This window comes from Dromaius novaehollandiae, chromosome 2 (genome assembly GCF_036370855.1).
Source record: "Dromaius novaehollandiae isolate bDroNov1 chromosome 2, bDroNov1.hap1, whole genome shotgun sequence".
NCBI classification, from domain to species: domain Eukaryota; kingdom Metazoa; phylum Chordata; class Aves; order Casuariiformes; family Dromaiidae; genus Dromaius; species Dromaius novaehollandiae.
The window spans coordinates 57,987,300-58,002,499 of record NC_088099.1 but is presented as its reverse complement, the minus strand read 5'-3'; the positions used below and the strand labels follow the sequence as shown (position 1 = coordinate 58,002,499).

At 42.2% G+C, this 15,200-nt stretch overlaps 1 protein-coding gene across 6 annotated transcripts in view; it reads left to right on the top strand.

Moving 5' to 3' along the window:
* The first annotated feature begins 1,655 nt into the window (after nucleotides 1-1,655).
* The window catches only part of GLI3 (GLI family zinc finger 3), a 217,830-nt gene continuing 204,285 nt past the window's right edge, over nucleotides 1,656-15,200 (top strand). For 3 of the 6 annotated variants that reach the window (XM_064506607.1, XM_064506606.1, XM_064506604.1), the window contains exons 1-3: nucleotides 1,656-1,969; nucleotides 2,060-2,189; nucleotides 2,447-2,738. The gene's annotated coding sequence lies outside the window, so the exon portion shown is untranslated. Of the gene's footprint in view, nucleotides 1,970-2,059; nucleotides 2,190-2,446; nucleotides 2,739-3,795; nucleotides 3,884-15,200 lie in introns of all 6 variants that reach the window. The other 3 variants (XM_064506605.1, XM_026121400.2, XM_026121398.2) reach the window with 3 other exon arrangements.

Sequence of the window (15,200 nt, the reverse complement as noted above, 5' to 3'; positions counted from 1 at the left end):
AGCCTCCTACTACTGTGCATGTCCTGATAGTCAGCGGTCCACCGGGTGTATTGAGTTTGTGCTCAGTCCTTACATGCACACAAATCAGCAGGCCTGGGACTGGCAGTGCAATCGATATGTGCCATGCATGGGACATCCAGAAAGTACAGGTATCTCTCCAAAGTTATCTTTTTGTGCCCAGAGAAGATTTCCAGGTGAAGAAAAACAAGAAGACTGAGGAAATTTGGATATATGGTGGCCTTAGGGTCAGATAAGATTGCCATCTCTGTGCTTCTAAAATACCCATAAACCATGACCCTATAAATGATGAGTGTGCCTTAAAAATATGGTATTCAAAGTTTAATTCTTAAGTGTTAGAGCCTTCTGTTTGTTTTTAAACTTGACACTTCATACTTAAAAACTTCCTTCTGCACTATGAAGATTTTATTAGACCTAAAAGCAAAAATAAAAAGAAGACAGAAAGGGTGGATTATTCAGTAGGCTTTTGATTTTAATGCTTAGGGCTTTAAGAAAAAACGCAAATTACCCACAGCTTTGTTTTGTAATAAAATGATGAACATTTTCAATGGCAAGATTTAGGGAAGCTTTATGAAACGCATAGCATCAAAGTCTAGTCTCTCATTTACATCAGCAAACATGCCTGTCTTCAAGTACCATTGATTTTTGCGGGACTTCTCAAATGCTTAGGGTAGTCAGAGCTTATGTACCTTGCTGAATCATCTACATCAATAACAAATCTGTCCTTGGCTCTGTTGCGAGCCAGGTTATGAACAAACATGCATATGAAATATTTGACATTGTGATGGCAACAACTTCAACGTGTACACTTTTCTTGAGAGCCAGCCCCACCTTTTGACCTGATGGAAAATGGCTGTGATAATGTTCATTCCTATTTTCTCAGACTGTTGTAGTACCAGGGGAGCCATCTGCAGAACTGGGAAAAGGCAAGGTGTCTCGTCACGATGGATCATTTCCTGAAGGGCAGAAATACTAGAACAAAAAAGTTGCGTGCTCTTTTGGCTTCCTGGTTCCTGTTGTTTCTGAATCCCTGCGCACAGCGCAGTGGGAGGACGGGGGTCCGGGAGGGGGGATGTTAGGGGCAGGGTGGATGCTGAGGCCGGGCCCTGGCAGGGCAGCGCTGCAGGGAGCGGGCGAGGCCCGCCGGCGTGCGGGGAAGGCCCTGCGCTCAACCTTCCCTCCGCACTAGCGCGCCTGTTTTCCCGAAAGCGCCGGTTTTCTCCCCAGTCACATGGCTTCGGTGAAACTTTCCTTGAAGTCCCGCAGCCGGCGGCTGCGGAGCCAGCGTGAATCCTCACGGCTCGCCAGCCGGAGCACGCACATAAAAACCGCCCAGCTGACGCGTTTCCCCCCCAAAAAAGCCCTGAATTTGGGGCGGGGGGGAGGGAGGAGGCCACGACCCCTCAAGGCTGGAGAAACGGGGTCAGACGAGAAAGGGGCAAGCGCGGGGAGACGCCAGGGGCGACCGCTCGCGGCGAGGCGGCAGCTGGCTGAGGGACGGGGAAGGAGAGGAAGAAGAGAAGAGGGAGGAAGAGCCAGGCGGGGGGGGTGGGGGGGGAGAGCGGTTTCGGGGAGGGCCCGGCGTCCCCCCGCGCTGCCTCCCGGCTGTGGGCGGGGTGTCGCCGCCTCCGGGCCGGGCCGGGCCGGGCGAGAGAGGGAGGGCAGGGGCCGGGGGTGGAGGAGGAGGAGGAGGAGGGCCGGGAGCGGGGTGTCATGCCGAGAGCGCGCCTAACGCGGGTCGCAGCCCGCTAGGCCCCCGGCCGGACCCGCACCGCGGGGCGCAGCCCTCCGTCTTCCTCCTCCTCCTCCTCCCGCGTTTCCCCAATGCAGTAATCACCCACTTCCCACCGGGCCGGGGGACCCTAGCCCCCGCGGCGCTGCAACACGCCGCGGGAAGGGGACTAGGAGAGAGAGGGAGAGAAAGCCCCTGCGGCCCCACCGCCGCTTGGAGGTAGCGGGGGAGAAAGGGGGGGGGAAGTTTAGCGGAGGGTGTTTGAATTAGAAATTATCCCTAAAGAGCCTTTCCCCTGCTCTGATCTAGAGGGCAGCGCTTGAAAGAGGGGGCGGTGGCGGAGAGGCGCCCTGCAACATCTGTAAAACTTGGACGAGAAGGAGGAGAGGAGTTGAGTGTGTGAGAGGGAGGAAAGCAAAAGGGACAACTTTTCCAACACGTGAGTATCTCGGCGCAATGTTTTTATTTCCCTCCTTCGGTGACTGTGCGGAGCCAAAACAAAGCCGGCCGCCGTCGGCGGTGCTGTGAGAGGGGATGGGACGGAGGGGCCCCTCCGTCCCTCCGAAAATTGTTTGACACGAGGCGGTGGATCCCCCCCTCTTTTTTTTCTTCTTCTTCTTCTTTTCTCCTCCGCCCTCCCCGCTCTTTTCTTTTTCCTTTTTTTTTTTTTTTTTTTTTTTTGTTGAACCAAATCAGAAATGTCAGTCAGTGCGAGTGAGTCAGAAGGGATCAGATTACAAGATCACTGAAACTGATGTCGGATCCGCGCACACACACACGCAACACGGACCGCTCCCCGCGGGAGGAGGGCAGGGACACCGCCACCGCCGGCACCGGCACCAGCACCCGCGAGCCCGCCTCCCCCGCGGACCATGCCCGCTGCCCCCGGCGGGGGTCGGCCCCGCTAGCCGCGGCGGCGGGGCGGCGGCGAGCCGCGGCGTCCCCGGCCCATGGCAGTGCGGGGGCGCGGCGGCAGCGGCGGCGGCAGGTAGGTACCGAGTTGGCCGAGAAGTTCTTTGTTCCCGGGGCGCTGCCCCGCGCCTCGGCACCCTCCTCTCATCGCCGAGCCCGCCCGCTGCTCCCCTCCCCGCCGCTCTAACTTACGGGCGAGCGGAGGAAAGAGAGGGCTCTAACCCCGAAAATGGCTGTCAAAGAGTGCGGGAGCCGAAGCGGCGCCGCGGTAGCGCAGGGCGCTTACCCGCCCGCACACGCCGCCCGGGCGCCGCGTCCCGCGGCAGACCGGCACCGCTGCCTTTTCCCTCCTCGCCTGCGGAGAAGCTCCGGGGCGTTTCGCGCCCGGGCGCGGAGGGAGGCAAACTTTCTGGGGAGGGGAAAGGCGGCCCCGTCACGGGGCGCCCCGGAGGGGGGATGCGGCGGGCGGCCTTGGGCGCGTGCGGGGGGCGGCCGTTAGGGCGGCTGTTGGTCGTTAGGGTGGCCGTTGGGTGTCGCGGCGCGGCGGGCCGCGGAACCGGCGGAAAGTTGCGTCCCGCGTGTGGGGGGTGGCGGTGCCGTGCCCGTCCCCGCGCCGGCGCTGCCGCTTCTCGCTGCTGCCGCCTTTGGCACTTGGTCAAGTTTGGAGCTGCGGAGCCTGCGCCGGCCAGCGGGCCGGGCCGGCGGGGAGCGGGCCGGGCCGGCCCCCCGCGGCCCTGCGCGCCGCCCGGGGGTGGGGGAGCCTCCGAGGGGGCAGCGGGGCTCCCCCTCAGCGGCCCGCGCTCGGGCATCGGCCGATTTTCACATCGCGTAACTTTGAAGGGTTTGGGGAAAGTGGATACTCTGTTATTTTAATTAGCCTGTAAACGCGGGATGTTTACACAATTCCTGTGCGTCCAAACGAGCTCGCTCGCGCGCTCGCCAGTGCCCAGCTCCCAAATCCTCACACCACGTGAAGAGAAAAGGTTAAACGAAATCCTCCCTGCCCCCCCCCCCCGCCCGACATTTTTTTTAACCCTCTGGTGTATAGTTTTGATCCAGTCCTCTGGGTACAGTGTTTGTGGCCTTCTGCCAGTTTATATGTAGATATATTTATGTAAAACATTTTCTCTCAGCTCCTTGCCAGCTGTTCCACATTTTCCAGCTGCCACTTCAGTTTGAAATGATGGACTGTATGGATCTCAAAGACCCTTTTAGTCAAAGGTATGGATAGTTGTCCACTTGATATACAGTGTCATGTTTTAGAAGGTACTTAACTAAAGGAGTATTAGGTAGCAATCTACAGCAAAAAATTCATCACCATCATGCCCCTGATACTTCCCACTTGATTTTCAAGTCTTAATAAATATGATTTTTAAGCTTCAACACGCAAACTTCATTCTTTTGTGTGTGCTACGGAAAAACTTAGAAGCAGAATTCAAAGGCTTTGAAATATGTGTCTAACTAAACTAACAAATGTTTTTAAGAGAGCACTACTGCCTGTCTTTCTGTGCATGATGTTGGTATCTATTTTGAAACCATTTAAGTCAGTGGAACAGTGAGAAATCTTTAGATTTCTCTGTGTTATGGAATTGTTTTGGATTCGGGATTCAGAGAGGTTATGGATTGAAATCTTCAGGAACTGGCCTTAAGTAGTTTGAGTATTTGTGCAATTGCATTGTAATTTGGAAAGGTGCCTCACTGATTGATTCCTATAATTATTTCATTTAGGTCCTTTATTAAAAATTAATAATGATCTGGCAGTTTCTTAATTACATATGTCATGATTATTTTGAAGGAAGACAAATGCTGTGTTTTAAAAGTAAAGTAACCTTAAAATGTAAAAAATGCTGTGTCCACCCCACAGTGTTTCAGTTGAGGAAATATGTATTAAAAGTAATAGTGAATGAGTTTAACAGTGTAAACTGTAGTCAGCCTCCTGAGAGTTTGTTTATATAGTGAAGGTTTGGGTTTAACTAGCTAGTATGTAAATACTTTCCATTTGCTGTATAGCCCCATTAAAACATAAATAATAGTAGCTATGAGAGGAGCTATGCTTTAAAGGGGAAGATTATTTCTTTTAAATGAAAGAGTATGTGATTTTGAATGAGTAAGAAGAAAGAGTAGGAAAAGGACGTTCTTAGTCTAGATACATTCTTTTTTTTTTAAGCAGAAATGGAAGTAAAACTATGGTTTAAGGTATATGAATGTATGCACTGTTGCATTCAGATGATTGCACATGTTTCTCGGTATTACATTCTGTTTTCCAAAGCGTTTCTGCAGAAGTATTAGAAAACAAAGCCATCACCTGCATTTTTCTGCCTAAATAGGGTAATGTTTTTGGCTTGGAAACATATGCAGTGGCCAAGGCAGCAACTACTGCAATAAGTAATCTTCATTTGTGAAAGATATGTATTTTCAAACACAATTTTTTTTTCGTAACTAAGAAATTTAAGTATTGATTCTTATAAGTCATTTCCATTTATTTTGGAATTGGTGTTAGAGAAAACAAAATATTAAAGCCCTCCGCATTGAAATGTCAGTATAATTTGTCCATCTTGCAAATTACTTGTTTTTTAAAAAAATAATTATGTGCTTTTTAGACTAACTCCTACAAGTTTCAGTTACACTTCCTGCCTCATTTTTGGGACAGCTATTTCATTACCTGCACTCTGTAGCATGCTTGAATTTCACCCTGTGAATTCAAGCAAGGAATGGTATATTTTTGTGTTGCAAAGTGTTAGTGAAAAGTTAGTCATCTTTGCCCGATAAATAAGGAGTCTGATGGTTATTAAAGCAGGATTTATTTGGAGTTATGAAAGGAAACAGTTTAATGATCAGGGTTGCATGCACTCAACTATATGGAGACAGTAATGTACAAAGAAAAAGCAGACTTGAAGGAAAAGTGAATCAATGAGTCATGAAATCCTCAGGAAAACCTTAGTAATGGAATGTTAATGCTTTTAGACTATAGTAGATTATCTTAAAAGTCAGGCTTTTCTTCTTTATGCAATTGTTGTAAATCCCTAGCTAAAGAATACTTTGAAGAAGGCTTTAGTTTTTCTGGCACTCATATTCTGTAGTCATTCTGATTGTTTTGGAAGATTCAAGAAATTTTCTGCCAACTTGCAGTTAGGCAATTAAAATGCTAAAATGGCTACAGAGGAAGCTTTTTATTCAACAAAAGGTTCAGCAGTAGTAATGATTTCAAGTTGTCTTTTAACCATAGGTTTTATAGACATCCTCCCTTTAGACTTTGTCATTTTTATAAGGGAATTGATTTGTTATACTTTAAAATCAAATAAAATGAGACAGAATAAACAAAAATAGGGCATGGGTGCTGCTGCAAACTTTTCAAGTTCTTTCAGTATATTTTTCATCTTTACTTTTATTTGATAGGTCTGTGAAATAGAGCTGTAGACTGGCAAAGACTTTAAATGAAATTTCACACTTTGATGATTTTTTTTCCAACTTTGATATATTGACAGCAAAAGGAGCTGCAAAGCTTTTATATAACTTGAGCAGTAACGCCAAGCAGCAGTCAAATGTCTCTATGCATTTGTGTTTAACTGCAGAAGAAAAACATGTCCATGGGCAGTAGAGGGTTCTTATCAACTCCCTAATCCCAGATCCCAGCAAACCTTGAGGGCATGCCTCAGATCTTGCTGAAATCATTGTAGACTCTCACAGTTTGCAGATTAAATATGCTATGTGTTCCTGGCTCCAACAACAGTTTTATGAGCTCACTAAGCTTCCTGTTTTAAGATCCTTTTCTGAAGTTTTTAGGAGCTGCTGAAGGCGATGCTGTCTAGGGCAAGTGGTACTTGTTAATTTAGAGACACTTTAGATATTTCATTCTGTCTGTAAAAATAGCCAAATTTGCTATTTTCAAATTGGAAGTCTACTTACAGTGGAAAAGAGAGCCCCTTTAAAGAGTTGTTCTGTTGTTTTAATGTGTTTGTCAGCACACAAGGTTACAAAGTTTATATGGGGCTTGATTTGTTTTATGGAAGCTTGACTTTGACTAGGCTCTTTAAAATGAGATTTTTTCAGTTGTAATTCTAAGCACAATATAGCTTTTAGTGCGTAATTTCTGAGCCTCTTTTAACCAATTGTATTTGTAGCAGCTCATTAAACATACGTTTGAAGTTCTCATTCTCCTTTAAGTGGCAGAGAAAGGAAAATGTATTCTGCCAAGGGTGAATTTCAGTGAATTGGGCAGTTAACCCTGGGATTTGTTGACCCTTACGAACGAGTGGTGTTGCACCTCAAATTCTGGGTCTTCAGTTCTGTTCTATCTGTTAAATAGTTAATTCTTATATTTTATTCACTGTAATCATGTTTATGTATTTGGTGTAATAGTTTTAATTAAAAAGGAAAATACTTATTGTCCAACAACATGTGTCATGTTATTCCTAAGAGAACTTGAGCCAATTTTGTGCTTAAAGGTTATTCAATGAATGAAATTTTGAAAGCCCATTTGTCAAGGTACTGCACGGTTTCTGTTAGTTTTCAACCCCCAAATTCATTGTCTGCGTGGCCCAGTCATTAGTCATCAGTGTATTAGTGCTGCCTTCAGGCAGTGCTGCCCAGCACTTCTTCACACCATTATAGCTCTAAAAGTGTATTCTGCCGACTTGTAGAATTACTGCTCTGATTTCTGCTTCGCTAGGTTTGAGGTAAGTCCCTTCCTACCTTCCAGCTCACTCTAATCCCTAGATTCTTTTAAGGCTGCTTTCTGCAGAGATTTAGGGGAAGACTGTCTTAAAGATTGCGCTGGCATCATACTGTGGGTTTGTTGTGATATACGCTGTACATATAAATTGTACCTGCATTACACTGAAAGTGTATTAAATTGGCTGTTGATCTGAAGAGTTAGTTTGTCTCTCGTTTTAAGAACAAAACAAGAAACAAGACAATACACTGATCTTTACAGATGCTTGCATTTTATTTAGTTTACAACAAAGAGCTAACTGGGATAGAATACATTTTTATCTAAATACTTCCTGGGTGATCAGAATCCAATATCAGGAGATCTGTTTGAATGATTTTGATAGCTGAAGTTTCCACTGTACTGTCAGCTATTTTTTGCAGTGATTACTAGGAGGAATAATCTTTTTTTTTTTTTTTTTTAATTATGCTCAAAATACTGCTGTATTTGTGTGGTAGAATATCTACTATTTAGATCGGGGCTAAAGGACCTAACCTTTTGATGGGTTGGAGCTGAACCTTCCCCCAACTGTGTTTGCTATTTTGTTTACATTTCTGTTTTCTCTATATACAAATCTGTTAATGTCAGGAAACTCAACTGTGTGTAAAGAGTACTTCATCCAGCTGCTGAGAGAATGAAGCCTTCATTAAATAAGATGTATGAATACCTGAAACCGAATAGTCAGAAACAAAGATCAAGCTAGTGTCACTTCAATACAACGTCTGCTGTTCTGAACTATGTATATTAAAATGAAATCCTAGCACAACAGATTCTTAAATAACAAGACGTGGTTTGGTGTGGTTTGTCTTGGCACTTCAATTCAGTATGGCTGTTTTTTTCTTGGAAAATAAGACAGCTGTGTAATTCTTTGATTATACTATTTGAACAGGGACAGTGGGCTGTGAGGTAATTTATACTGCAGCAGTTCAGCGTTGTCCTCTGTTATTTTGTCAAGTTACAGAAACTTGAAGGAATCTTGATGCTGTTTTACTGCTACTATGAGACAGGTGTAAAACCTAAAATAAACTTTAAAGGCTGAAGATAAAGTTTTATAAAGTACCTTTCATACTTGAAGTTCTTCTTGGATACATTGAGCTTTCCTAGCTGTTTCACTTGTTAAAACATCTGTGTTGGGTTAGAATGTGAAATTCTGGATCAAGGCATCCCTTAACCTTAAAGTATGCTGAGTAGATAAATAGGATTCCAGGAATAAGAATGGTGATCAAAACATGGCACTTTCAAAAACACTCTATTTGATTCCTTTAATCTTGTTTTAAAATGCTAATTGTAAAATGTGGAAGTCAGTCTTTTCTTCTTTTATTTGCATATCATAAGTTGAAAACAGAGGATGCATCTTTGCAATAGATGTGCATTAAATATATTCTTCCTTGAGCTCAGTGCCTGTTTAGATTGACATTGATATATAGATCTAGTTTTGATTCTAAGGAAACTTTTATCTGTTGGGATTGATGAGATAAAGCAAAAGATCTGAAGAAAATGATCATGCCATTAGAATTCACATTTAGTGTTAGTGCTCTAAATAAGAGTATTTCTCCATTTTTTTCTATGACAGTTGTCGTGATCTGTTATTTGATAGAAAAGTCATAATGTAAAACACACCCATTACAGGTACTTGCAAGTTGTCCTACCCACCTGTTTGTGGAAAAACTGGCAAGAAGGGAAAGGAAAAAAAATGCTATATCCTTAGTAAAGTGTTTCTAGTGCTAATAACAGTATCAGCAGAGGAAGTCATAGGGTTTGTTATCAACACAGCAAGACTTGCTGATTGTCTTCCTTTGTGGCGTATTCCTGTCCTTTCAAATCCACATCGTGGATGCTCAAAATCAGGTTTCATGAGACAAGTGTTTTGCAGAAGGCAGTTACTATGCTATTATTTAATTTTATTTTGGATTTAGTACTACTGAATTCATGAAGAAAGTTATAGGCAAACACTGAGTGTATATTTGGTAGGGGAGTTTAAAGTTTCTCCATTTATTTTCACCTATTGCTACAAACAGTAAAGTCCATAGGCGATCCCCCCCCCCCCCCCATGGTAATTCTTTTTCAGCTAATCTTTGACATAATTATTAGAGTTTTTCCTGCTCCAGGGTTTGAAACATAAGTACATGCAGGACTGCAAAACAAGCACTAACACAGCTTATTCTGATTTTTCTAGCAATATTAGTTTAATTGGACAGGAGTTCTGGTTTGTAAAGGGTAAGTGCATTACTGTTTTTAACCCCTCTCCTCCCCCCCCCCCAATGTATTTGCAATGTGGAGACTTAAAAATATGTAGTCCTTTTTATTTATTATTATTTTTTTTAAATTTGCGGGCACATATCTTTTCAAAAATAAATTCTTCTCATTGTCTGTATTTACATAGGCTTTGAGAGAGTCAAAGTTCAAACAAGGAAGAAAAAGGAATACAAGACCGTATGATTAAAGTAACATGCTTATGGATTGAATTGCTGAATGGATTATGAATTTTTGATTGAATATGCTGAATGGACTGTAAATTTTTACCTGAGAAGATGCATAATATCTGAAATTTAAAGCTTCTAAAATGTGTTGTAAGTTCTGGCCCTGTGACCCTCAACTTTGTATTATTTGTTCCCAAGTAGCTAGTTCTGTTAGGGAAGGAGAACAGGGCTTTTGAGGAAATAGACAGTTTGACCTGAATCCATTAACTTTTATCCATTAAATTCTATTTGCTGGGTAAGAAACTAAGAATCACTTCTTTCCCTGTGGAAAGCTGTTTTATTTAGACACAGAGTTTAATCTGTTGAAGTAATACTAAAAACATTTAATTGGAGTTTTACTTAACAGCTTTCTAAATCCTGTAACAGAAGTAGAGATAATCTACTTGTAAGGATATATGGGTGAAGCATATTAAAAGCAACTGAGGTGCTGTTTCAGTAGAAGGTGTTACTCTGATCTTTATTGATCCTACAATATGTGCATGTTTTAAAATATTTACAGAACTTTTAGTTTATCAGAAAGATGTAAGCAAATGTGATTCCTCTGGAGTCTAGCATTTATTACACTTGAGCGGTAGTTCAGTGTATTCCAGAGAATCATTTCTCACTTAGGATCTTAATCATGGGGATGATAATAGTATTGCTTTGCCTAGCTGATTGCCTTTGTGTTTGTGATCCTGCATTATTGTTGCCACAAGCTATTTAACCTATCAGGAACAGATCAGATCATCATTAACCAGGCTTTAGGTTTAGTTGTTTTTCAGTCTTTATGGGAGGAATAAATCAAAGGAAAGTAACATACAGGAAAAGACAGCAGACAGTAATGAATTTGGAAAGATTGTATTAATACACTTGGGCCCTATAACTTGGGGTATTTTTTTAATTTCAAGCAACAAATCCTCCTGTCTGATTCTAGCTTCTTTTTTTTTTAATTTTACTTTGCCTTTCAAAACAGATTTATAAGTAGTATACTGGTTTCACCTAGCAAATTTATAGATCATGAATGTACATTAAACAAAGATAAGTATTGTGAAATATTTTCTTTTTTTATCACTTTATTAGTGGGTTTTATTGCGTTCTTTATATATAGTGAATCTAAGACTATTTTTTGCTCAGTTTATATCAGATAGATTCTTACTGTGACCAGTTGGGTCAGCAGGGAAGAATCTGAACAAAATTTGCCTGGCAGTAATTAATGGAGATTTCGGAATTCTGGATTAGCTCACAAAGAACTGAAAAAAGATACTACTTCTTAAAAAATGTATTTAAACTAATTCCTATAGCTGTTACAAAAATGCTGAGGTGTACCAGGAGGTTAATGTTGCAACTGGGAGATATGTATTGAAATATCTGAGCTCTTGTGTGTTTTTCAGCAGGAACTATCATGGGTAACTTTTTGAATGCAGCTTTGCTAGCATGTTTGATGGAAAGCAATGCTGAAATCTAGGTGGGTTTTGGAAGTTAACTGTATCTGAATCAAGCTTATATAAATCAATGTGAAATGGCTCTCATATAACAGCATAAAATAGTTTCATATAAATTTTGCATTTGAATGTATCTGAACAAGACAGATTTTTTTTTATCCTTAAATAATCCTAAGGAACAGTGTAACCAGTTTTGATAAAATTGATAAAGGGTTCTTTATGCTTGAGAGAGACTGTAATTTCCTGATTGTTCTTCATGCCTCCCCTTGTGTTTTTCACTTTCATACAGTTGTGCTGTTTAGGATGTATTATATCCCCAAAGACTGCCTCCAGTAGTGTGGATCAAAGTGGTACCTATGAACACCCCAAATACCCAGAGTTATTTCTGAAAAATTAAATATGCTGTGTTTGCTTGCACGCTGATTGGGGCACTCTGGTTGCTGATAGCAATCAGTATGAACTTCCCTACTGCTGATGTAATGATGATGAATGCTGTGACACTGCTATTTCAGACAGCTCTTCTCAGTGGATGCAAACCACTTGTTAATGAATTGAATGCAGCTACAGCAGCATTGAATAAAACAGGGAAAGGATTTTTTTTAAAGCCAACACATTAAAATATATCCTCTCAAAAACAAAAGAAATGAAGGCAGAGGAAGGTTTAAGTTTGCAAGAAACATGAAACAGGCTAACATGCAAAATGAGAATTTTAGTTGCTGATTTCTGCCAGCTTATACCAAAACAAGTAGTCCTGTTGAAGCCAGTGAGGCTATTGGCATGAATAAAGATTTGCATGATCTGGCTTTTAAAACTGATTCAATATAAATATAATAATTTAAAAACTACTTAAGAGGAGGAAAGGAACATAATTTTTCAAGAAATCATCAGCTTTAAAAGTGTATGTTCAGAAAGGGTCAAATTTCCTGCTGTTCTAGGGAGAGGGCTGTGCCGCTAATTTTGGTTAGTTGGTGGTGGTGTGAGAAAATGAACAGAGATTCCACCCCTCCACCCCCAGTATATAAGTATTATTACTTTCAGTATTGTGAGGCACCTTTTTATGATCAGCATACACAGGAACCAGAAATTATGTAATTTCAAATTGCTTGAAAAAGGTTTTTGTATTTTAGAAATACTCTTTCTTGCCATTTGTTGACATTCCAATTGAAAGGGACAGTTATCTTCATTTAGCTAGCTTATTCCTGAAGCTTGTTCCTAAAATTTCTCCAATTTATTATGCAATTGGTGAAAGTTTACATTTATGATTTAAAAAGAAGAGACACACCTGCAGGCAGGTTGCTGTTTTGAGAGGGATTAGACTTAAAAAGGGGGTCTGGAATTAATTGTGCTGGGTTCAGGCTTCAGGGAAAATTACAAAAGGTTCAAGCATGGCTGAATGGGAAAAAGCCATGAATGTTTGCTTTCAGGAAGGAATGTTTATCCCTCTGTTTACCTATGAAAGTTCAGGCTTTCGCCTGTATACTGTTAGAGCATTTTCTTGCCATTCATATGCACACAGATACCGAACAGCCGACAGAAACTCACTTTACAGTTTTTTGTAGGTGGAACTCATTCCTGTAGAATAGATATGTATTGTCTCAGGCCTGGGGGCAGGAACAGGGAAGTCACTGACCCACATGCTTCGGGGAGCCGTGTACACTATAAAATAAACCACATCGTATTTTAATGTGAAAATGATGTCAGACTGGCTGATTTTCAGAATGCTTTTTGGTAGGGATTAGCAGCCAGTAGGAATAAATCTTCACATTGTCCTGGACTACTACTATTTTTTTTTTTTTGGTAGATTGCAATTCTCATATTTCTGTACAATTTCTGAGAGAAAATAAAAATCACAGCCATGATCAAGGAGGATGATTCTAGATGAACCGAGTATCTGATTTGTGTCTCTCAGCTCAGGCTGAAGTGGGATTGTTAAAAGTTTGTGCTCATGAAAACAATATTTTAGGGGCACCATTTTGAATACTGGTTGACAGCTTCAATGTCAGACATACTTGATAACAACACACCAAAACATACCTTTAATTATTAGTCTTTCAATCTCCCTACTTTCCTTACTTCTTATGCGACATGTGTCACCACATAGCTGATACCCCACTGGAGTTGAATTGCAAAGTGAGGTCCTGGAGCTGTTGAATTCTTACAGGTTTCCTGGGAACACGTGTGTGTGTGTGTGTGTGTGTGTGTGTGTGTGTGTGTGTGTATGTTGGGAGAGGAGGAGGGGAGGCACAGGAGGTGACGTCTGCAGGGTTGGAGTGATCAGCTAATGGTGCAGCGTGTTGAACTGAATAAGAAAGTTTACTTTTGCAATGTGGTTTCTTCAATACTGACAGTAATAAAAACAGGCTTCTATGTGTAAACTAACTGACATGAACCAGAACAGGTATGAAGAGCAGATGTTTATATTAGCTCATTGCCGATTCTGCAATTTTCTGACCGAAAATTCACTTTTAAGGTGCTGCTTTAGGCCTCTGTTCAGTGCACAGTCCACAGTCAGTAGCATAAAGCAGTGAAGTGATAGAGAAGGCAGTGAGAAGAAATGTGGGATTATGTCCCCTAAATCTTCCCTCCATTAAAGAAAACCCAAAACATCAGAAAAGATCAGGGAGAGAAAATAACCAAGAGAATGGATGGATGCCAGTCTGAGCAGCCAAGTGTTGCTCTTGAATTGCAGATGATCCAAAGAAGCCTTTTTAGAAGATAAAAGCAGTATTAACTCCTTAAGAGTACCTTTGTCTCCCTGCTTTTCTGGGCAGGCCTAGGATCAGATTGTAATGGAGGTACTGTCCTGCCATGGTAGAGAGGGGATGGAGGAGGAGGTGGAGAGAAGTGAGGGCTCCTTGCTCATATCTGCAGAGAGATCTGTGTGGCAGGAGGCAGTGGGACCGCTGCAGATACCTGTCATCATTTTCGTGACCTTTGCCCAAATGTTTCATGCCACTCTTCTGGCCTTGTGAAGTGGGGGTAGAGTATGTGGCTTCTTCCTCTCTAGCTGGCTAGAGCGTGTAATTGTTTCCTTTCATCACTTTTAGCCAAAAGAAACAGACTTGTGAAGTGAGGACAGAAGAAAATGGGGGACAGATTCTGCCCTCCCCCCTCCAAGCTGAGACACAAGCTCTTTGATGTAAATGAAAATGCTGCCTGAACAGAAGACTTGGCTCTTAGAGAGCAAAACAGAAAAAATAACCACAACTGAAAATGTATAGCTTTGTTCACTCCTTCAGAAACGGCATGAAAATTAATCTTTTTTGAGACAATTAAATAACTCAAACAAGGATAATCAGAGCACAAGAGGCATTGAAGGGCTAGCTCATGCAGTAGCTGAAGGATGGACAGAAGCAGTTTTTGATACTTGTGTGACTAGAGCTGTACAAACAAAATAAGCATGCTCTGGTCAGTGCTGGGTGAACAGTTTGGGGGATGGTGCCCACTTCCCGGCAGTTTCTACCAACAGATTGGATAGAGAAGGCTGATGTATATGGTAATTAACCAAAGCCGTGGATGCTCTTGTGTGAAGGTGCGAGGGGAAAGAGGGAGATACCATGTGAAAAGCTATGAAAGGTTCTGTTTACAAAGCTTGTATGAGATCTCGCCTCAAGATTTGTGCATTGCTGGGTACAAGTGAGGAGTGTGGAGTGGTGGGGGATCTCTGCTGCTTCATACTTGAAGACACCTGACATTCTCTTTTAGCCTATGGGAGGAAGTTATTTCATAGATCACAATAGTATTCATAGCGCTTTCCTAGGTAGATCTTAAAATCTTAGATCTGTCATGGCAGGCAAATCTTTGTTTTCCCTGTTTTTAACAGCAGAGAAACTTGAGGGAGGAAAGCTGCCTTGCCTGAGGTTAGACCAGTATGTCAGTGGCAGAAAGTCTCTGATGTGTAGTCCAATTCCCTGGTTATGCTGCCTACC